The 24,746-nt window shown below is 46.5% G+C and overlaps 1 non-coding gene across 1 annotated transcript; it reads right to left on the bottom strand.

Moving 5' to 3' along the window:
• Positions 1 to 18,438: 18,438 nt before the first annotated feature.
• LOC114693004 lies at positions 18,439 to 18,545 on the bottom strand. The gene has a single exon (XR_003734493.1). It is a non-coding gene; the product is annotated as a U6 spliceosomal RNA (small nuclear RNA).
• Positions 18,546 to 24,746: the final 6,201 nt, after the last annotated feature.

Below are 24,746 nucleotides of genomic sequence, written 5' to 3'. Positions count from 1 at the left end.
CTATAGGATTTTAAGATGTAACTTTAGGGAATACTCACAGAGTATTTTTTACAAAATTTCAAAAAGAGGATCCTTTTAATAGATCCCAAGTAACATGTTAATGCGACTTGCCAATTATTAAGTGAGGAACAAATAATTTACCTATATTTTATTTAGTGGAAAAATAACTTTTGTATGCTCTTTATCAGTAAGAGTTTATTTTTTATGAACTTTTTGTAGGGTAAAATAGCCACACAAAAAAACCTCACCCTGTCCCTGAACCCAGAGCTAGTGAAAGAAACATACCCTGGCCCTGAAACCCCAACAAGTGAAAGAAACATGTTAGTCCTGAACCCAGAACCTAAGAAACACACCCTGACCCTGAAACCAGAACTGAAACATACTTTGGCCCTAGAACCAGAGCCAGTGAAAGAAATACACCCTGGCCCTAAACTAGAGCCAAAAGGCTAAAAAGAGTCAGGGAAAGAAACAGTTTGGCCCTGAATCCAAAGACAACTTTGCCCCTGACCATCTAAACCAACCAATCCCTGAGCAGAAAATCTTCTCCCTGGAAAAACTCCACCCTAAGAAGCCCTATAGAAGGCCCTCTGCCTGGTCAGGGGTTGGCTCTCCTTCTCCATCCTGGCAGAGGCAGTCACTCTCCTGGACGCCTCCTTCCCGGATAAATCTTTCTTAAAAGTTTTAGGTGAAGATCTTTCGCTAATGAAGGGAACAGAACCTTTGCTGAGATGTCCCCTTGCAGGACTGAGCAGAAAAAGTAACAACTTGTCACCAGAGCCTGAGGAGATTGATGTATGTCTGCAGGGGGTTCCCCTTTAGCGGAGGGAAGCGAAGAAGTAACATCTTAGGATGGACCTAAGAAGACACGGATACCTGTGCTAGATGTTCCCTTAGGGGAGCAGAGCAGAGGAAGAAAAAGTGGACACCTCGGCTGGGAAGCCCCTTTGAGGTGAGGGGGGAGCAGAGCTCAGCTGTAAAGGCTCTCTCTAGGAGAGGAGCAGGATTGCTACATCCTGCTGGGGGACCATCCCCCACCATACCACAACTTCAGGTATAGCCTGACTTCCTGAGAAGTCAGGATGCCTTTCCCTCCAGAGCTGCCCCTCACAGCTTCAGGTGTAGCCTGACTCCCGTTCCCTCCAGAGCTGTACTTTTTAAAAACTTGCACTTTTACCTTAGTAACCACATTATTCAATAAGCTAACAACCCACTCTGTTTCAGATACTACATTTTTATAGAATTTAACCAAGAATTTCTAGAAAGCAACTTAAAGATTTTCAGTAATGATAAACAGACAAGAGCTTCAGGTGTGCCTGAAGCGTCTTGTGACCAAAATCATGGGATGGCTGCAGAGTCCAGTCAGCAAAACAACTCTCCAGATCACAGGAAACAATCACTGTTTTCTACAAGGATTCTTCAAGGTCAAAGTACCTCTAAAAAACACCAGCCGTTCCTTCTAATGTCTACCCCATACAGTGATGCTCTAAATTCCTATAACACCTGTCTCAAAAACAAAACCAAAATCCTTGAGGTAATGCAATATTATGAAGCTCTCTCTTATAGTCTAAGCTACTGTCGCTGAACCTCACAGCCGAAGTTACTAATCTACTCTGATGTCACTTAAGACCAGTGTCTTACTGTGTACTCAGCCTGTTTGCTTACTCTTTAAGAGAACACTGTCAGTCAATCCGACTTGCTCCGGGTTTATCGCACTCTGAGATTTTACAGCCTAAACTGGTGCATAGCTTAGGTTATGTATTAGTGAAACCGTGAAGCTCTTCCATGGCCCTGATCCAGACTGTGCATGTGCATCATTTGCTGAAAGCAGCAGTCTTCTAAAATGAATACCCATCTCTGGCTTTGGGTTGGTAAACACCGATGTTCGTAGCACTGCTTGTGGTCTGGATCCTGAGTCCATCGGGCTCAGGTGGATCCAGTGACTTCATCCCTTAGAAAACACTGCAGTTAAAGAAGTTAGAGACTTCTGTAAAGTGCCCCTCATTCTTTTCCCCGTGTGATGCTTTCTGCTCAACAACGACAGAGTGAAGCCCTTTGTTAGGGACTGACAGACAGACACAGGGACAGAGGCAGGCACAGATTCAGACTCACAGGATGGACAGAGGATGGAAGAGGTAGAGCATGAAACAGAGAAGCTGAGTCTGGACTCGCTCTTGGTAAATGACTGCAGGGGACAGTGCTTCGGTTCCTTTCCCTAACGGGACACCAACACATTGCCAGTGACTCCACGTTAATCCCTGACGCGTTTAATTCATGAAATCTCTATTAAAGGAGTACCATGTTGATTCAAATACTGTCACACCAAAATTTTTGGTAGTTCTGTGTGGTGGTATTGTGTTCCCCAAAATATTGTGTAATAAATTTTTGTGGGGTCAGAGAACAGACAGCCACTAGATACAAAGGCTAGAAAGTGGTGGCACTCACATCTTTAATCCTAGCAGTCCAGAGATAGAAATCCCTCTGGATCTCTGTGAGTTCAAGGCCACATTGGAAACCGCCAGGCATGGTGATACACGCCTTTAATCCCAGGGAGTGGTGGTAGAAAGCAGAAAGGTATATAAGGCATGAGGACCAGAAACTAGAAGCATTTGACTGGTTAAGTATTTGGCTGGTTAAGCTTTCAGGTTTCTAGCAGCACAGTTCAGCTGAGAGCCATTCGGATATGAGGATACAGAGGCTTCCAGTCTGAGACAAGATCAGCTGAGAAATTGGCCAGGCGAGGTTAGCTGTGGCTTGTTCTGTCTCTCTGACAGAACATTTCACCCCCATTAACTGGCCCCGGGTTTAATTTTATTAATAAGAACTTTTAAGATTCCTACTACAGTTCTGCTGACATACTTCCTTCTCAGCTGCTCTGGGGCAAGTGGCTCCTTTTCCTGCCCAAGTCCCATGTCCCTGTGTTGCTTTTATCTTGCCTCTGTAGACCCCCACCGAAGAGAGGTCCTGTTTCAGATGCAGGAAGAAGAAATGTAGTACAGAAAAGCCAAAAAGAATCTGGAGACCTCCTGGGCTCTCCCACCCAGCCTATTATTATCAGGTATATAAGAAAGCCTCCATTACAAACACAGAGCCAGGTAGTGGTGGTGCACGCCTTTAATCCCAGCACTCGGGAGGCAGAGGCAGGTGGATCTCTGAGTTCAAGGCCAGCCTGATCTATAGAGGGAGTTCCAGGACAGCCAGGACTACACAGAGAAACCCTGTCTCAGAAAAAAAAAAAAAAAGAAAAGAAAAGAAAGAAAGAGAGAGAGAGAAAGAAAGAGAGAAAAGAGAAAGGAAAAGAAAGAAAGAAAAAAGAAGTCTACATCATGCATCTTAGCACTTAGGAGGCTGAGGCAGGAGGGTCATGAGTTCAAGGTCATCCTGGCTAGGCAACACAGTGGTGGTTTAGACCATTTCAAGTGAGACTCTCTCTTGGCACCTTCTTATAATCCCAGCTCAGGAAGCTGAGGCAAAAGATAACCAATTCCCAGGAAGTGGTGTAGATGAACTTTGTAGTAGCTGAGTAAATGGAGGCTGCTGGAGGGTGGATGCAGGAAGAGGGCAATAAGAGCTGTTTATAAACTGAATAAACTGAACTCAGGTCCTCTAGAAGACTAGACAGGCCTTTTAAGTGCTGAACCATCTCTCCAGCACCCACCACGCCAAGCTTCTTGACAGTTTGTTAGTTCATCTTTTGAGGTCTGTGCATTGGCTTGTCTGTTGATTGCTGCTTTGTTTTCCTTGGTGTTTAGCCCTTGGAGTTCTTGATATACTAGACACTAACGTTGTGCTAAGTACACTGCTAATTAGGATGCTCTCCCATGCGGCACTCTGTCTCTTTGCTTAATAAGGAAGCTGAGGCAAAAGATAACCAATTCCCAAGAAGTGGTGTAGATGAACTTTGTAGTAGCTGAGTAAATGGAGGCTGCTGAAGTGTGGATGCAGGAAGAGGGCAATAAGAGCTATTTCCTCCAGGTGTACCTGACCATCCCCTCCCATCAGGGAGCAGAACTACCTTAGCCTCCTAGGCACTGTAACGCAATAAGCAATGCTTTGGGGCTCTAGTTATGTCTACAGTAATGACAATACAGCTGTCACCACTCCCTGGCAGAGGCAGGGATGATGGGTGGACCATCACCTGAGATGCCACCCACTGCTCCTTCCTACATTCCAACTACAAGTGACCTCAGGGAGTGCTACAGGAGATATGAGGCAGGAGGTTAGCTGAAGCAAGGCTCCAGGATGGAGTCCCCAGGAGGTAATCATCCATGGTGGAGGGATTTTATGGTTGTGCAGGTAAGCAGTTCCTCTCACCCCATGTTCTTATAAACAGGTCCAATGACCTCATTGGCTCACCACACAGGACTTGCGTGGGAAGGTTCCTTTGCTGTCACTGGCTCTCTAGCTGGGGCAACTCTGGAAGGTAGCTAGTCCAATATTAGCAGGCTTGGAGGTCATGGAAGGTGGACCCACGCTCCCATCATCAGCTGTCCCACCTCTTGTGTCTCTGATACATGTATCTGTAGCTTTGAGACTCTCTCACTGTGTCGCCCTGACTTCCTGGAACTCTCTGTGTAACTAATGATAACCCCAAACTCCTGATGCTCACACTTCTGCAAGCCCCGGGATTACAGACATGTGCCTTCACACCTCGTTTCTGCATATATGTCTGCCGAGTGCATGTCTGGTACCCCCAGAGGCCCGAAGAGGGCATTGGACCCCCTGGAACTGCAGTTAGAGGCAGCTGTGGAGCTGTCCATCATGGATGCTGGGAACCATCCTCAAGAGCAGCACATGCTTTAACTGCTGAGCTATTTCTCCAGTCCCCAACTCACTCATTTATTGATTGAAGCTTCTTTTTTTTTTCTACATTGAATTTTTTTTGAGTCCTTTATGTACCCTATCAATCCTTGTCAGGTGGATGGAGAGAGAAATATTCTCCGTCTAGTCTGTAATCTGTCTTTTCATTCTGTTTTCCTTTGCTGTGCAGAATATTTTTAATCTTATAAATTCCAGTTTATTCATTCATTCATGCAATTACTTCCTGGGCTATTGCAGTACTTTTTGGAAAGTTACATCCCCTACCTACATCCTCTAGTGGGTTTTTTGTTTGTTTGTTTGTTTGTTTTTCCTTAAGCAGCTTCAAAGTTTCAGGTCTTCCACTGAAGTCTTTGATACATTTTGCATTGATTTTTTTGTTTTGTTTTGTTTTGTTTTTTCGAGAGACACGGTTTCTCTGTGTAGTTTTGGTACCTGTCCTAAATCTTGCTCTGTAGACCAGGCTGGCCTCGAACTCACAGAGATCCGCCTGTTTCTGCCTCCTGAGTGCTGGGTTTAAAGTGCCACCAGTGTCTGGCTGATTTTTTTTTTTAAGATTTATTTTTGTACCCAGCACTCGGGAGGCAGAGGCAAGACCAGCCTGGTCTACAGAGCAAGTTCGAGGACAACCAGGGCTATACAGAGAAACCCTGTTTCTAAAAAGCAAATATATATATATGAGTGCCCTGTCTGCATGGTCTCTGTGTGCTAGAGGAGGACACTGGATCCCATTACAGATGGTTGTGAGCCACCATGTGGTTGCTAGGAATTGAACTCAGGTCCTCTGGAAGAGCAGCCAGTGCTCTTAACCGCTCAGCCATCTCTCCAGCCCATTGCACTGATTTTTGTGTGTGCCAGCTGAGAGATAGACATCTAGTTTCATTCTTGGGCCGGGAATGCCCAGTTTTCCAAGCACCATTTGTTGAAAGGGGTTGTATTTTCTCCAATATATGCTGTCTGGCAACTCTGTTAAGGTTTAAGTCGCTGTCTCTGTGTGGGTTTATTTCTGGGATGTCTTTTGACATTGAGACGGGACACTGTAGCCTGTACATACATGTTGATAGGCAGCCCCAAGGCCACAGATTGGACACTCTGCATTTGATTCTTTCGGCCCATGTGTCAACATCATGCTGTTCTGTTATTATGGCTCTGAAGTATAATTTGAAATCTGGCATTGTGATGATTCTGGCGTGGCTTTTTGTCAGGGCTGCTGTGGCTGTTTGTGCTTTCACAAGATGAACTGTAGGATTTTCTTCTCTGCTTCTGTGGAGAATATTATTGGAATTGTCATAGAGATTTGAATTTACACAATAATAATTCTGGCAATGTGTGAACCTGGAGGCTCTTTCTTTTTTTTGGGGGGGGGGTGGTTCTCTATGTAACAGCCCTGGCTGTCAGGCTGGCCTTGAACTCACAGAGATCCTTTGCCTCCCAAGTGCTGGGATTAAAGGCGTGGGCCTCCACTGCCCTGCATATGACACCCATTGACTTGTATGTGTGTGTTGAACTACCTTCGCATCCGGCTTGATCATGCGGCCACAAGACCAGTTTTACATAACAATGGTAACTGAACCCAGGGCTGCTTCTTCTATGCCAAAAAAACACTCTGTCAACTGAGGTACAACTGCAGCATCTCTCTGATTTGTTTGTTTGTTTGTTTTTGGTTTGGTTTTTCGAGAATGGAGTTCTCTGTGTAGCCCTGGCTGTCCCGGAACTCACTCTGTTGACCAGGCTGGTCTCACAGAGATCCGCCTGCCTCTGCTTCCCAAGTGCTGAGATTAAAGTCGTGCACCACCACTGTCCGGCGGCTTCCTTCCTTCCTTTTTTTTTTTTTTAACCCTGACTCTTCTCATCTATGGATACAACCCCTCATCCACTGTCTTACCCCACCGTCTGTATGCCTACATTGGGAAGGCAGACGGGGAGTGTCTTTTGAGCAGGTCTGTCTTTGGGAGGTACTGACATGACGTGGGTGCCTAGATTATGTGTCAAAGGGACAGACGCAAAGGACAAGGAGTATGAGGCATTAGTCTTAAGCAAACAGGTCTGGTTGAACATTAAGGATTCTTCAGAGGAAGCCTTGTCAGAATAAATAAGTCAATACTCTCTGGGGGTAAATTCAACTTTTGTCACAGGACGTTTATTGTCTCAAGAACTTTATTGTTTGTGCACTCGAGGTAACCTGAGGAGCAAAGACAGATGGGAGATGGAGACAGCCATACAACAAGATTTTAACATGCTGAACATTTTCAGCCCCAACCGAAGTTGGTGTTCTTTTTGTTTGTTTGTTTTCCAGACAAAGTTTCTCTGTGTAGCCGTGGCTGTCCTGGAACGCTCTTTGTAGTCCAGGCTGGCCTCGAACTCACAGAGATCCACCTGCTTCTGCCTCCCAAGTGCTGGGATTAAAGGCCTGTGCCACCATGCCAGGTTCGAGTTGGTGCTATTAACAAAAGCAGCCATGTAACCAAACAGTCAAACGAGGCAAGCTCCGAGTTCTTCTTAGAGAAACATCCAGCCTGGTGGACTGTATAAAAACCACCACAAGCTCTACTTATCCCGAGAACGGGACAGCTCAGCTGCCGCAGGGCAGGACCGGCAGCAGTAGTTCTCATCCAGCCCCTGCATAGCCACCTCGCCAGTGAGAAGCCCTGGATCAAGTGCCTGGTCAACTTGTTTGCAAGCCCTTCAGGATTGGCTCCTCGTGACCAGGGTATTTGCCTGTGACCACATTACTACCAGGTTGTGATATTTCGTCATTTTTCCTGAGAAGTCTATTTGTAATGTATGTATGTGTGTGCATGTTCCTGTGTGTGTGTGTGTGTGTGTGTGTGTGTGTGTGTGTGTGTTTAGAGGCTAGAGAACAAACCTCACCTGTCATCCCCAGAAAAGCCGTCCTCTTCCATTGAGACAGGGTCTTCTGTTGGACTGGAGTTCACTGATTAGGTGAAAATGGCCAGCAAGCCTCAGGGACCCGTGCCCCTGTCTCTGTTTCTCCGGCACTGGGATTACAAGTGTGCACCACCACACTTGGCATTTCCCTGTGGACTCAGGTCCTCTACGAGAGCAACAGGCATTCTTAACATTGAGCCATCCCTGGAAAACGCTTTTAAACAAGAAATTTTTAAAAGCTTCTCATGTCTTATTTAGGAACTTGTGGGATGTGGGGGCAGACAGAGTGATTCTGAATGCTACAGAAGTAGAGAAACTCCGTGATTTAACTATAGACAGGGTTTCTCTGTGTAGCCCTGGCTGTCCTGGAACTAGCTCTGTAGACCAGGCTGGTCTTGAACTCAGTGATCTGCCTGCCTCTGCCTCTGCTGGGATTAAAGGCATGAGTCTGGCAATTCACTGCTTCTTGAGATGGAGTCTGCATGATCAGAGTCCCTGATGGACTGGCTTCTATGAGCCAGTAGGGATATATGGTAATCACTGGGTGAGTCCCCTTGAATGTCATGGACTGGAATACAACAGAAGACCAGGCATCATAAGGGAATCCGGGGTACGAAAGAAGGCTCGCCAGACCCTGCAGAACTAGGTTCACAGCAGAGTTAATCCAGCAAGAAGTTTGGATGAAAAACCAATGCAGAGATGGGATTGTCCACGAAGTGTATCGGTCTTCGGTAACATTTTTGTTCTTCTTGTTTAGTAAACCCCCTCGGCTACCGGCTACCATTGTTTGCTTGGAAGGTACGGTGGTAGACCTTGGGATTCTGTCTACCCTCACTAAAAAGATTCTAGCATCTGAGGGAGGCATGGCAACACACACCTTTCAGCCCAGCACTCAGGAGGCAGAGGCAACAAGATCTCTGTGAGTTCAAGGCTAGTCCAGTCTACAGAGCAAGTTCCAGGACAGACAAGGTTAATCCTGTCTCAGAAAAAAAAAAAAAAAAAAAAAAAAGATTCTAGCATCTAATAGATCTGGTAGTAATTCTCAAGCGTCTTCCAGATTTGAAAAAACTCTGAAAATGAAAAAGCCAAAACAGTAAAAAAAACAACAGAGTTTAAATGCAGGTACTTTGTTTTATGTATCGAGAAAGTATTCCCAGGAGCCATACAATTGCTGGGTAAATGGAAATCTTAGTATTAAGGAATGATACCTATGAGTTGTTGGTCAGGGAGGCTCCTGAGGCCCCCAGAATAACACAGGTTATTGCCACTGCTCTCACTCAGTTCATGTCAAAAATCAAAGTTAGTCACTATTGCTGGAGACATTAAGGCTCTGGCACAGGGCATGGGCAAATCAAGCTGGTACCTCCCTAGCTGGGCTGACTAGTTTTATGTCAACTTGATACAAGCTAGAGTTATCTGAAAGGAGGTAACCTCAGTTGAGAAAACGCCTCCATAAGATCAGACTGTAAGACATTTTCTTCATTAATGATTGATCCGGGAAGGCCCCGCCGGGCTGGTGGTCCTGGGTTAGATGAGAAAGCAGGCTGAGCCAGCTGCAGGAATCAAGCCAGTAAGCAGCTCCGCTCCATGGCCTCTGCACCAGCTCCAGCCTCCAGGTTCCTGCCTTGTTTGAGTTTCTGTCCTGACTTCCTTAGTGATGAATAGTGATATGGAAATGTAAGCCAAATAAACCCTCTCCTCCCCAGCTCGCTTTGGTTATGGCGTTTCCTCAGCCATAGTGACCCTAAGACACCAGCTTGTAGAACACCAGTCAGTACCACTCAGGCTACAGAACTGTCCCCAGTGACCCTGCTCAGCTATGAATCTTGTCGCCCAAGGTGCTTCTGGCTCAGTAAACGACAGCTGAGGAGAGAAGACTCTTACGTGGTGTTGGTAAACTGCCCAGGTTCTTCTCAATGAGCCAGCTGCCAACGCTCTCGTTCCTGTGAGTCACCCCTCCCCCAAAGTCACCAGTGCACCAAGCCTGGCTTGCGTGAAGTCATTTCTCTGGTTGGCCATTGCCCTCTGTCTCTAGGGTGACTAGAAATGGTCTATTTAGAGCAGCATGTAAATTGGGTTCATAAAGTCATCAGGAGGAACTTTGAACAGGAAAGCAAATAGGGTCTGTCCGGTTCATTCCGAATCAAATGTGGGGCTAAAGTGAGGGTTCAAATGTCAGAAAATGCCCTGCTCTTCCAAAGGACCCAAGTTTGGATCCTGGCACAGACACCAGGCGGCTTATTACCACTCCGGCTCCAGGGAATCTCAGGGTCTCTTCTGGCCTCCTAGGGTATCCACACCACACATGGCACATCACACACATACATACACATTTTTAAGTCATAATAAGTGTTAAAAATCTCATTTGGGGGTGTTGGGAGGATAGCTCAGTTGGCGGGGGCTTGTTGTGAAGGCCTGAGGATCTGAGTTTTGTATCATCGGTACCCTGGAAAAGCCAGGTGCAGAGGCAAGTGGCTATAATCCCAACTCTGGGAGGTGAAGACAGGCAGGCCCTGGAGCTCACTGGCCAGCCAGGCCAGCTGAATTAGTGAGCTCCAGGTGCAGTAGGGAGCCTGTCTCAAATAATAAGCTGGAAAGTGGTAGGGAGACACCAGACATCAACCTTTAGTCTCCCCTTGAAAACATACACACACATACATGTTCACTGGTGCACACATACAATCACCCATGTGAACCTGTATATACACAACTCTCTCTCATACACACACACACACACACACACACACACACACACACACACGCGCGCGCGCGCGCACACACACACACATGCACATGCACACATCCCATAGCATTTAGTGCAGGAACCACCATGTGGAACTTAAAGAAACTTGGATTTTGTTTTCATTTTCTAAAAATAATAATCCTTTTCTTTTTTTTTTTTTAAAGATTTATTTATTTATGTATACAGTGTTCTGCCTGCATGTACTCCTGAAGGCCAGAAGAGGGCACCAGATCTCATTACAGATGGTTGTGAGCTACCATGTGGGTGCTGGGAATTGAACTCAGGACCTTTGGAATAACAGCCAGTGCTCTTAACCTCTGAGCCATCTCTCCAGCCCCAATCCTTTTCTTTTTCTTGGTTGGCATTTATATCCAAAAATTCTTAGTATTGATATCTATGTACATTAACAGTTTCCCAGACTCCCCCAAACAATAAAATGATCATCATTGAGTCCTGAGAACCTGTCCCAACAGTTTCTGGTTTCTGAGACATGTGCTTTCCCGACAGCAGCCCAGAGTTCCAGGAGCAGGGCTGGATTTCTGAGTCATTATCAAGAGACAGCAAGAGAGACCAGAGTCTGACCTTGATCAGATGGGACTGCGTTTATCATGCACACAGAAGAGGGCAGCCTCTGTCCTTTGGAAAATCGAAGGGTCTGTCAGGAGAAAAAGCTGGCTGTGACCCTTTATAGGGGCAGCCTGAGGAGCTTTGGGAATGAGGAGACTTTGTCGCAAAAAAAAAAAAAAAAAAAAAAAAAAAAAAAAAAAAAAAAAAAAAAAAAAAAAAAAAAAAAAAAAAAAATCTGGCAGGAAACTTTTATTATTATTATTTTTAATTTAAAAGGGAGCTGAAAACCAGGCTGGTGACACCTTCCTTTAATCCCAGCACCGTGGAGGCAGAGGCAGGCAGATCTCTGTGAGTTCAAGGCCAGCCTGGTCAACATATTGAGTTTCAGGACAGCCAGGGCTACACAGTGAGACTGTCTCAAAAAAAAAAAAAAAAAAAAAAGGGGGGGGGTGAGATGGGGATGGGGGGGCTGGAGAGGTGTGTGTCTCATTGGTGAAGAGCACTGGCTGCAGGCCTGGAGAGACGGCTCAGCGGTTAAGAGCACGGGCTGCTCTTCCAGAGGACCCGGGTTCAGTTCCCAGCACCCACATGGTGGCTCACAACTGTAACTCCAGTCCCAAGGGATTCCAGTCCCACATCTGGCCTCCAAGGGCAATGCACACATGCGGTGCACAGACATACATGCAGACACAATAACATACACAAAAAATAAAGACTTTTTTTCAAAGGCAGGGAGCTGGGCTGGGCTGCCAAAATGGCTCAGCAGGTAGGCGTACCTGCCACTGAACTTCATGATCTGAGTTTGACCCTGGGACCCACATGGTAGAAGTTCAAGCAAGTTGTCCTCTGACCTCTTGTGTACCATATCACACATGCCCAAACACTTGCATACACCTACACACAAACAAATGAAATATAATTTTAAATTTTTTTTAAACTTAAATGGGGGCAGGGCGGTGGTGGCACACAACTTTAATCCCAGCACTCAGGAGGCAGAGCCAGGCAGATCTCTGTGAGTTCGAAGCCAGCCTGGTCTACAGAGCGAGATCCAGGACAGGCACCAAAACTACACAGAGAAACCCTGTCTCAAAAAAACCAAAAAAAGAAAAAGAAAAAAGAAAGAAAGAAAACTTAAATGGGGAGGGTCTTAAACCAGGCATGGTGGCACATTCCTCTAATCCTGGCACTTTGCTGGTGGAGGCAGGAGGATCAGAAGTTTAAGGTCATCCTCAGCTATAGCAAGTTTGAGGTCAGCCTGGGCTATATGAAACTTTGTCTAAAAAAAAAAAAAAAAAAAAAAAATCAGGGTGGCCAGGAGCTCAGTGGTGCATTTGCCGTGTGTGTGTGTGTGTGTGTGTGTGTGTGTGTGTGTGTGTGTGTGTGTGTGTGTGTATGAGAGGCCCTGGGCTCAATCCCAGAACAGCCCAACAAACCCAGGACTTGGCTATGACCCTTGCTTGGCTCGAATGCACTTGCGAACATCACTGTAGTGGGAACATGTGATTGAAGAGATTCTTCATGTCATGCTAAATCGGAAGCAAAGACCAAGGAAGAGACTGGGGACCAGGTATAGCCTTCAAAGCCTCACCCCCTTATTTCCTCCAACTAGCTTGTACCTCCTAACGGTTCCAGAATCTTCCAAAACAGCACCATGAGCTGGGGACCAAGCATATAACACACAAAATTGCAGCAGACATTTCATATTCTTTTTGTTGTTGTTGTTTGGTTGGTTTTGGTTTTTGGGCTTTTTGTTTTTTTGAGACAGGGTTTCTCTGTGTAGCTTTGTGCCTTTCCTGGAACTCACTCTGTAGCCCAGGCTGGCCTCAAACTCACAGAGATCCGCCTGCCTCTGCCTCCCGAGTGCTGGGATTAAAGGTGTGCGCCACCACCGCCTGGCTCGGTCGGGCATTTCATATTCTAACCAAGCATCCTCAGTGGTCCAAACACCACTGATGCGGGTTGTGGTCAGCCCCCTATTGGTTCCTAAGACTCATTTAAGTGGCTTTATCCTGCCCTGTAAGAGAAACAGAAAGAAAAGAGCGGAGATGTTTAGGTGTACTGGTTTTTATTTGTTTTGTTTGGCTGGTTTGGGGCTGTTTCTTGTTCTTTGTTGTTTTTTGTTTGTTTGTTTGATCATTTGGACCTGGCATCCTGCTCTAAGCACAGGCAACGGGACGCTTGGTGGATCGACCACAATTCCACCAAAACTGCACAAGCAGCTTTTATTGTGCTTAGAACCATTCATCCCCTGTATAACAATATCCCCACTGGCTCCCACTAACTTTCTCTAGGGCCACTGGGAGTGACTTCTCCTCCAAAGGGCACCTAATGGCACTGTAATCTGACTCCTCTGGGGGATGCTATGCGGTTGTCTGTTAACTCTGTTTGATTCAGAGGCTGAATGGAACACATTTGTGGCCCTCACAGGGTGTTTCATCCAAGCATACAACACTCTAGGCCTTAGGAGATTTGACAGCACAGGATATGGCTGGGTACCTGGTGCAGTGTTGTGAGGGCCCAGGTCTGGGAGCAGCGAAGTCACCAGGAGAACGAACTGTGCATTGCTCAGGTTTATCTACATGAGAAGATGGAGACAGAGCAAGACCGTCTAAAGCAGAAGGAGAGATGGGGGCGGGGGAGACAGCTCGGTCAGTGTTTGTGTTTGGATCCTCAGCAGCTTCCTAAAGCCAGGTGTAGTGTGCACTACACACCTACTTCTGGAGGAGTGGAGACAGGAGGATCCCTGGAGTTCCCTGGACAGCACATCTTGCCAAATCAATGACTTCCAGGTTCAGTGAGAGGGCTGTATCTCCAAAAAATTAGAAGGAGGAGGAGGAGGAGACATCTACCATCAACCTTTGACCTCCAACATATACTTTCACACGTGTGTGAGCAACCTATCATGGAACTTTTTTTTTTAAGGCAGGGTCTCTCTATGTAGTCCAGCCTGTCCTAGAACTCACTATGTAGACCAAGATAGCCTTGAACTCACAGAGATCCTCCTGCCTTTGTCCCCGGAGTGCCAGGGCTAAAGGCATTCACCACCACACCCCTCCAGCTGATGCAAATGCAATGTCAATTCACAGCGTGCTGGTGGAAGTCAGTTAGGGATGGTGAATGTTATTCATCACAAGGATGTCTCCTTCCTTGCTCTTTCCTGTGGTGGAGGGTTGTAAATGAAAGCAAAGGGCTTGCATGAACTAGTGGGTAAGAGAGGAATCTCCTGTTCCCTCAGCACCCACCCCTTCCCTTACTGGAAGCTGGAGAAAGAGACTGTGAAGGCCGAGTTCTCCTCCACCACAGAACACACTTGATGCACCTGACATGTGACCATGGTCCAGTCTGCAAACCACCCATGCAGCGAGGAGTAAGATCACAGGAAGCAGGCATACTTACCCAGGCCAGGCCAAGAGGCCATGGGGCCATGGATAGAGAATGGACCAACTCAGGGATCGACCGCTGGGTCAGAAAGTACTTCATCAGCCTGGGGCTGTTTCTAATTGACCAATTGACGCATGACAGACTATGATGGCCACTCTGTCTCTCCTCAGTTCCTTTAATGGAGGAATGATCAAAACTTTCTTTGCCCCCGTTCCATCTTAGAACACAAACCAAGGGAGATTCCTGGGACTCAGACACTTTGGAAAGAGGCAGGAAGGCTTCTGGGTACCTACCTGTCTCACACCATCTGGGAAAACCCTCATCAAAGCACCTTGATCAGTATCAGGATGAGGTTTTAATCAGCTGTAAAAGGAGCTCATAAGTCTTTAGTCCCAGCTCTTCAGGAGATTGAAGTGGAGGATTGCTTGAGCCCCAGAGTTCAAGGTCAGCCTGAGCAACATAGTGAGGATTCCAAGTGTGTTAAGTATATCTGGTCCTGCCTGCAACTGTGATCCCCAGAAGTTAATGATCTGGAGACTTTCAGGGTTGAGAAGCCAAATTCTCACTTCTCTAAGTAAGAAATTGGAAGCATAGACTAAGTTTAAATAATGACAGCAATTGCCATAAATACAATACCATATGTTTACTATAAGACAACTCAAATTTAGCATTACCATATAGTCCTAGGCATGTGGTGGTTTGAATGAGAATGTCTATAGGCTCAGGTGTTTGAATACTTATTCCCCAGTTGGTGGCCCTGTTTGGGTAATTTCAGGAGCAGTGGTCAGAGCTATAGAGTGAGACTCTATCTCAAAAGATACAAACAAAGTCAGGCACTTCTTTAACCCCAGCACTCTGGAGGCAGAAGCAGGCAGATCTCTGAATTTGAGGCCAGCCTGGTCTATGGAGCAAGCTCCAGGACAGCCAAGACTACATGGAAAAACCCTGTCTGGGATGGGGGTGAGGGGTGGGAGTAGGAGGGTGGGAGGGGTGGGGGTGGGGTTCAAAGTCACCCTTAGTTACATAATGAGTTTGAAGCCAACTGGGACACAGAAGACCCTATCTCAACAGCAGCAAGACTCAATGAATTAGTACTTTTGTTGTTGATACTGTACTGAGATACCTGTAACTTTATAAAGAAAAGAACATTAATTTCCTCATAGCTCTGGAGGTTCAAAATCCAACACAAGGCAGCCTTGTTCAGCTTCTGGGGAGAACTGGATCTGGATGGAGGATGTATCCACATGGGACCAAAAGATAACGTCTCAAAACAAGAAGCCAGAGATTAGGATTCCATGATCCCTCCAAAGGGCATGCTCGAAGTTCATCTAAGGAATTCCTATGGAGTCTCTAAGACACTGTATAAGTTTTTTTTAGCCAATACTATAAAACCCGCATTTAGCACAAAGAATTCAAATCTTCTCATCTCCTCCACCTAGTAAGACTTTTATGCAAATGTTTCAACCTCTCCACAAGTAAAAGGCAGAGGCCCTGCTGCATTTCCAGGACAGAAGTGTCTGAAGAGGCCAGCCACCCCCTTCCTGCTTTCCTTTGCAATGATTGAAAGAAAAAGGATTCTAACTGAAACTTAACTTTCTGCGCATGTGTGTTTTGCTTGCATGTATGTCTGTGCACCCCATGGATGCCTGGTGTCCACGAAGACCAGAAGAGGGTGTGAGCCCCGCTGGATCTAGAGTTACTGGTAGTTTTTTATTAAGTCTCAAACCCTGGGACAAATGGCTGAGGGGCCTGTTGAACATATCAAAGCAGACGCTGGCCACCAGGTTCTCCCAGCATCCCTCAGTCCCTACCTGTTACAGGGTATGGCTGGCATAGCCCACCCTGTACCAGCCTCCCAGCTCTCCAGTCCAGGGTCTGGGCTGCCCTTCCCCCAGAGGCTCTTCCCAGCCATTTTGGTTACCTGCCCTTCTTTGGTCTACTTTTACCTTCTCGGCCTCTTGGTCTGGCTCTTCTCCCCTCCCCCTCTCCTCACCTGGCTCAGGGTCACGTCACTCTGGACTCTCCCAGACGTCCCTGCCTCTGACTATGCTCTCCCTTTTATCTACAATGAACTTTCTCCTCCAACATACCTAGGAGCAGCCATGTCCTTTCCTTTGTCTTTATTTTCATTCAGTTTGAGCAGTCATGCGGGGGCTGGGAATGGAACCAGGGTCCTCTGGAAGAGCAGCCAGTACTCTTAACCACTGAGCCATCTCTCCAGCCCCTGTGCATGGCATGCATCTGCCCAGACTGCTATTGCATCTGCCCAGCATATTTCCCTGCATGCTCGGGATACCCTCAGGGTCCCCTGTGCAAATTCATAACACCCACCACAACCCCTGGCACCAAGTACTGGGATTCTATAATCTACCTTGCACTACAAGGCCGACTTCAAAATGTGAATCCTTGGGGTACACACCCTTAACCAGTACCTAAACCACAGCACCTCACTTGTGTCGATTGGTTTTTGCATCATAACAAACTACCCTAAAATGTAGTGACTTGGGACAAGTTTGTGTCTCATGATTGTACAAGGCTTCTGGTTTGGACTAACTTAGCTGGGGTTGAGGCCGAATGACCTGGGTTGGAATCATTAATGGCTGCTCCATCTGGTCCCTCATCTTCCAGCAGGTGTCTGCACAAAGACAGAAGGGTTTGGGAGATCAGCAGGAGAGAGCACTCCATACCCCGGGCTAGGGCTTGAACCCAGGCCTCCCCCACCATGCTAGGCAAGCATACTACATGCCAGCTCCACGAGCCCTTTCAGGTCTTTTATGGTTTAGCTGACAGAGAACAAGGCCCCTGGCTACACTCACTGAAAAGTGAGAAAAAAAGACTCCAACTCATGAGCACTGTCACAATCCTAACGCAAAGAGGCGTGCAGGCAGGGCCTGTGGAGTCGGCCGCCATGTCTACAGTCTACCGCGTGGCTTTAGGGCAAAGACTAAATCAAAGGCGTGGTTATCACATCCCTTTAAAGTAAAAACTGAAAGGATTAAGGCTGTGACTGTAGATCTGTTCAGCCAGACAAAAGCGTTCCTAGCACGATTAACTGTGTGGTCCCACAGAAGCCTGATAGGCCTTTTGTTAAGCCCTATATCTGATATTAATTCTAGGGGAAAAGTATGAAAGAACTGTGGGCATGGCTTTTGGCCCATCAAATGGTCTGGAATCAAATTCCGAGAACACGCTCAGTTCTGAGAGTTAGTTTGGCAAAGTGCCCCAACCTGGTCTGAAAGGGGACTAATGATGTAATCTAATCTCCACCTCTCGACTTTGTTCAGACAGGAAGGAAGTTAAAAAGCTTGGCAGCTACACAGAACACACATTCCTCAGTGACCTCTAAAACCACCAAGCAGAACCAAGCTTGGTGGTTCATCCTGTATTCCCAGCCCTCGGGTGACTGAGGCAGTGTGGCCGGCGAATCTGAGGGCCCCTCTTTGGGGTTCTTAGTCTTGTTGATAAGGATTTAGAAACACAAGCTAGAGAGGTGGTGCGGTGATGAAGAGAATTTGCTGTTCTTACAGAGGACTCAGGTTCCAGCACCTACAGCCAGGCAGCTCAGAAATACCTTCCAACTGTAACTCTAGTTCCAGAGCACTGACGCCCTCTTCTGGGCCTCATGAGTAGGAGAGTGCTCTGTTGCTGAGCAACTTTTATTTCTTATAGAATTAACTCATGTCCTCAGGTCAACTGACTCAAAGTGATTACATTAAGTATCACAATTCTCAGTTATTGCTGTTTTCTAAATATAGAAATGTTTTAAGTCCACAAATGTACCTTTTTCTGTTATGCTGGCTGTAGTGGCTCGTGCCTTTAATCCCAGCACTCAGGAGGATCTCTTTAAGTTTGAGGCTAGCCTGGTCTACAGAGTGAGTTCCAGGACAGCCAGAGATATTACACAGAAAAACCCTGTCTTGAAAAACCAAAGAAGGAAAAAAAAACAAAACAAAACAAAACAAACAAACAAAAAAAAAAACAACCACCATCACCACAACAAAAAAAAATGTATAATTTTTTTTATAATTTCTTTTCTATTTTTGAAAAATACAGATTGCTTCATGAATTTACATGTCATCCTTGCTCAGGAGCCATGCTAATCTTCTCTGTATCATTCTGATTTTAGTATATGTGCTGCCAAAGCGAGCACTATAACTTATTTTATAAATTGTGTGTATGTGCATGAGAGGGGTACACACACATATACACGCCATCACTAATGTATGAAAGTCAGAGGACAACTTTGTGTGGTTAGTTCTCTCCTAAATAAAAACAAAAGGATTAATTTTTTTTATTTGTTTTTATTTTATGTGTACGGATGTTTTACCTGCATGTATACTATGTACTGGGTACTATGTGCATGCAATGCCTGTGTAGGTCAGAAGAGGGCGTCAGAGCCCCTGGATGGCTGAGAGAACTGAACTCAGGCCCTCTGCAAGAGCAGTACACCTATTAACCACTGAACAATCTCTCCATCCCCTTTCTACTTTTATGTGGGCTCCAGGAGAGCCAGAGACCAACCCTGTTTTCTTTTCCCTCAGCCCCCACCCCAACACAAGAGTTCTCTGTGTAGCTCTTGCTATCCTGGAACTCACCATGTAAACCAGGCTGGCCTCGAACTCAGAGATCCACATGTCTCTGACTCCAGAGTGCAGGGACTAAAGGTGAGCACCACCACATCCAGCTTCCTTTCTAGAATTCACCTTTACTATGCTAATTAGTAACAATGGCTGAACACACGGAATGAAAATATTTTGTGTCAACATTCTGTGTTGTAATCAAAGCTGTCTTAGGAAGAACATTGACAGGAGCTGGTTTAGATGGGTCAGCAGGTAAGGGCACCAGAGCTACAAACCAGAGCAACACTGCCTCAAAAGACAGACAGACAGACAGGCAGACAGACAGGCAGGCAGGCAGGCAGGCAGGCAGGTAGGTAGGTAGGTAGGTCGATCGATCCTTTTTGGGAAATGGAGGTTAGTGATAGACTCGTGCCTAGCATGCCCAAAGCCCTAGGTTTGAACGCCAGAACAGGGAAAAGAAAATAAGCCATGTACCACAATGTGAGGGAGTACAAACAAATCTGCTTGACTCATTCTGAGGGAAAAACCAACACTAAGGAAAGGACCTCAAGAAAACGAAAAAAACTACGATGACTTCTTGTCTCCAGTTACGAATCTCCACCCAGCCACAGCTAAGCATCTCATTACACAGCTCTCTCCCCATACTGCACTTTACACAGTTCCTGGGCACAGGTTCTCTACGTGGCAGCAGCCCCTTCACACAGCTCGCTCTCACACTCACACACACATACATTATTCACTTTTTCCTCACTCTTTCACCCATTCACTTCCTCACATTTCTCTCATGCTTCTTATTCTTTGTCTCTCACTCGGCGCGCGCGCGCGCGCGCACACACACACACACACACACACACACACACACACACACACACACACACACCACTGCCGCCCAGATCAGGATGTAAAGCTCTCAGCTACTGCTCCAGTACCATGCCCGTCTGCTAGACCAACACTGTAAAACAGTAAGCAAGTACCAAAATTACATGCTTTTTAAAGTTGCCTTGGTCATGGTGTCTCCTTACAGAAAACAAACACACAAACAAACAAAAACCCAGTAACTAACGCAGATAAATAGCACTCAGAGAGCTATGGGAACTCCGGGTGTCTACTGTTTAAATGATATCTAAATTCTAATCATGGGTCTTCCCACCTGTGTGTTCAAAACTCAGCCAGCAGCCTAGCTCATAAACTTGTTTTCTGAGGCAGGAAACTTCTGAAGGATGGCCAGTCTATGAAGTCTCAACATGTTCCACGCATGAAACTACCTTTGGTCTCCTTTATCTCCTGCCTCTGAAAATCATACTGAACCTGTGTTCTGGGTTCAAGTCTCCACTGACTCCTGTTAATGCCTCTTTATGAACCCAATTCCAGTACCACCTACAAGTATCCCATTAAGACCCAACAGTCTAGAACACCAGGCTGTCAAGGCCCTAAACAATCCTCCTTGTAGGCAGAGTTTCTCTGTGTCTTGGCAGCTGCTCCCAAATAACCACATAGAAACTTAATATTAATTATAAATGATCAGCCGATAGCTCAGGCTTATTACTAACTAGCTCTTACAACTTAAATTAACCCATTTCTATTCATCTACATTCTGCCACGTGGCATTACCTCTCTTACATCCTGCACCTCCTGTTTCTTGTCCTTGTCCCGCTGGTGACTCCTCTGACTCCACCCCCCTCCCCAGCATCCTCTCTGCCCCCAAAATCCTGCCTAGCCATTGGTCAATCAGCTTTTTATTAACAATGAGAGCAATACATGTTTACAGTGTACAAAGATCGTTCCACAGCACCTCCTCTGCCACAGTTTCCCTCCACAGCAGCCCCCTTCTCTGGTCCCTGTGTACTTTCCATTCAACATGGATGCTTATCTTCTCCTCCTGCCCAGCCCTGTGCTAAACTAGACAGAAGAAGCCTCTCCTCCTGCCTGAACAGCGTTTCTGTCCACTGCCAGTCCTTCCAACCCATGTGCTCCGAGTGGTTACTCACTCTGCACAGCTCTCTCTACACTGGCACCTAGGGGCACTCCAAAGGTTTCCACAGCTGTCCCTCCCCCATGAGACTCTAAGCTGCTCATGCACGGGGAACCAAACCTCGGAAAGGACATAAATTGCTAGACTTTTTGAAAGAAGCGTTTCCTCTGTGTAGTCCTGGCTCCTGGAGCTTGTTCTATAACCAGGCTGGCCTCACATTCAGTGATGAGCCTGCTTCTGCCTCTGCAGTGCTGGGAATAAAGACGTGTGCAAACACCCAGGGTGTAATTTTTATTAAAATAATATATATTTTTTTTTTTTAAAAAAAAAAAGGGGGGGGGCTGGAGAGATGGCTCAGTGGTCAAGAGCCCGGGCTGCTCTTCCATAGGACCCCGGGTTCAATTCCCAGCACCCACATGGTAACACCCTGTCAGTAACATCAGTTGCAGGGGCTCTGACACCCTCGCATTGACATATATGCAGGCAAAACCCCAATGTATAATAAATAAATCTTTAAAAAAAAAAAAAAAAAGGCTGGAGAGATGGCTCAGTGGCTAAGAGCACCAACTGCTCTTCCAGAGGTCCTGAGTTCAATTCCCAGCAACCACATGGTGGCTCACAACCACTTGTAATGAGATCTTGTGCCCTCTTCTGGCCTGCAGGGATACATGCAGGCAGAATACTGTATACATAACAAATAAATAAATCTTAAAAAAAAAAAAAAAAAATCAGTCACTAAAACGATTTTTTTTTTTTTCCGAGACAGGGTTTCTCTGTGTAGTTTTGCGCCTTTCCTGGAACTCACTTGGTAGCCCAGGCTGGCCTCAACCTCACAGAAATCCGCCTGGCTCTGCCTCCTGAGTGCTGGGATTAAAGGCGTGCGCCACCACTGCCCAGCTTAAAAAAAAAAAAATTTTTTTTTTTTAATAAAAAAAAAAATAGTAAGTTAGGCTAGGCTGGGAGTGGTGGTACACTCTTAATTCCAGCCTCAGAGGCAGAGGCAGGAGAGTTTCTGTGAGTTCGAGGTCAGCCTGGTCTACATATTGAGTTCTAGGACAGCCAGGGCTATGTAGAGAGACCCTGTCTCGATGATGATGATGATGATGATGATGATGATGATGATGATAATAATTAGTAGTAGTAGTAGTAGTAGTTGCCAAGGTGGTTCAGAGGTTAAGAACCTGTGCTCTTCCAAAAGACCCAAGTTCAGTTCCCAGCACCCACATTAGGTAGCTCATAGATGCCTGCAATTCTAGGCCCAGCAGACCCAAAGCTCCTGGCCTCTAAAGAGCATTTGTATTGATGGGCATGGGTGCACATGTGCATCTTGGGAGCTAAAGAGATGGCCCAGTGGTTTAGAACATTTGTTGCTCTTCCAGAGGACCTGGATTTGATTCCTAGCATCCACATAGTGGCTCACAACATCCTTAATTCTAGTTCAAGAGGATGCAACACCCTCTACTTACCTCCGCGGGTGCCAGTCACATGCAGTGTACATACATACATGCAGGTAACACATTCTACACACACAGTAAATAGATCTAGGGGTTTTGCTTTCTTTTCTTTTCTTTTTTTTTTTTTTTTTTTTTTTTTTTTTTTAGGCATGGTCTCACTGGAACTCACTTTGTAGACCAGGCTGGCCTGGAACTTGCAAAGATCTACCTGTCTCTGCCTCCTGAGTGCTGGAACTAAAAGGCATGTGCCACTAGCAACTTTTTTTGGGGGGGAGGGGGGATTTCGAGACAGGGTTTCTCCGTGTAGCTTTGCGCCTTTCTTGGAACTCACTCTGTAGTCCAGGCTGGCCTCGAACTCAGAGATCCGCCTGCCTCTGCCTCCCAAGTGCTGCGGTTAAAGGCATGCACCACCACCACCCCGTCAACCTTTCTTGGAATACTTATTCATATGGTTTCTTTGGGTCAGTGGATTTTTCTATGGTGTATTAAAGCAATGGTTCTCACCCTTCCTCGTGGTGGGGCCCTTTAATATAGCTCCTCATGGTGCGGTGACCCCCAACCACAAATCTACCTTCATTACTACCTCACAACTGTAATTTTGCTACTGTTATGAACTATAATGTAAATGTTTTCTGATGGCTTTAGGTGACCCCTGTGGAAGTGCAGCTCGACACCCCAAAAGGTCTCCACCCACAGGTTGAGAACCACTATGTTGCTAATAACTCTGCCCTCCAAAAGTGGGAGTACCATTTTTCACTTTGTAAGCTTAGGTGTGGTGGGGCACAACTGTCATCCCAGCCCTTGAGAGGCAGAGGCAGGGTCTATCCCAACTCAAGACCAGCCTGATCTACATAGGTTCCAGGACTACTCAGTGGGACTCTTGTCTCAAAAAGGGAGAAAAGACTGAGGACAGGCTGCATTCCTGTAGCCTTTAGTGGACAAGTCTCCTGCCCTCTGCAGCACGGTCCACAGACCGGCCAGGAAGTGTCTCGTTCCAGTGTGAAGCAAATGGGCAGATCTTAAAGAGGGGGCCCAGAAACAGCTTAACACAGCTTCCAGGGAAACTCCATGGTTTCCAGGTCAAGGTCACCGACTCTCCCCTTCTCCAGTGGCCTCAAGTCCCTCCCATGGGTGAATGGCATGCAACCACTGAATGGATGTGGTAGATGATGGAGGAGTCCAGGAACTAGCCCAGGCGGTAGAAACAAACTCCATGTGAATGGCAACATGCCTGTTGGGGTTTGCCAAAAAAGGCAACTGTAGTAAGAACCAAGGGAAGGAATCAAAGACTCGGGGACAAACTAGGGTGGCACAGCCAGAGAGAAAGAGAAAAACACCTTTCAGGAAGCAACGCAGGCAAGGTTTGAAGTAAAAGGAAAAGTGGCCGACGGGGGGATTCGCTCCTCTCCAGACCTCAGCCATCAGACGCTGAGGCCCGGCCAGGTGGGATGTTGTTCATATACCTGGCACACCAGCGCTGAAGATTATGGCAGGTGATTAAGAGTTTAAGGCCAGCCTGTGCTACACAGTAAGACTGTACCTCAGAAAAGCAAAGAAAAAAAAAAAAAAAGTGGGCTTGAAGAAAGTTATCCCCATTAGACAATTACGTTTATTAGTTGCTTTTATTTCTATTTCACGACAAAACAACCAAGTATTTTAACCCGCTGTTTCGGGTCATCAACGGCAGAGCCAAGCACAGCTGCCCCTCAAGGCAGTAAGGGAGCAGAAGGGAACCTGGGCTCTGATTCCTTCCAGCCAGGCCAACAATGGGGGCTCTTCCTCTCCAGTCAGTCCTCAGGGAGCCCCCTCAGGCACACTGAAGGATGCTCTCTCTCTCATGCTGAGCATATCTCACCTCCCAGACTCCTGTACCCCTTCACAGACACAAACACACTCGGGTTTCAATAGACGTTTCCTTTTATTTCGAGACTGAAACAGTGGAATGAAATTGCTTTGTGGCTGAAACAACATTCACCGGGAAGGAACCCGAGTGCTCATCCATTCAAAGAACAAACTTGCCACGTCCGAGCCAGTTACCCACCTCCCCCAGCTTCCAGAACAGACAAGGAGGGGAGGCGGGCACAAACAAATTCAGGGTTTTGACGGCTGGCAGAGTTCCGGTAAAGTACAGTTTTCAAAGTTGTGATTACAGAATACAACAGTCACAAGCAGCAATCCTCCAATCCCTCCCAGATTTCCACCCAGAAAAATTAACTCCTCACTGGAAGCCGTGTTCTAGGACTGCCTATCCATCCATTCTGCCCTAGGGGAGTGGGCTCTTTTGACTTAACTGGTTTTGGGGACCGGAATCAAGATTCTAAAGGGAGACTCCAATGGTAGCCATG

The sequence above is a fragment of the Peromyscus leucopus genome, chromosome 8b (genome assembly GCF_004664715.2).
Source record: "Peromyscus leucopus breed LL Stock chromosome 8b, UCI_PerLeu_2.1, whole genome shotgun sequence".
Classification (NCBI taxonomy): Eukaryota; Metazoa; Chordata; class Mammalia; order Rodentia; family Cricetidae; genus Peromyscus; species Peromyscus leucopus.
This window is presented reverse-complemented; position numbering and strand designations above follow the sequence as displayed.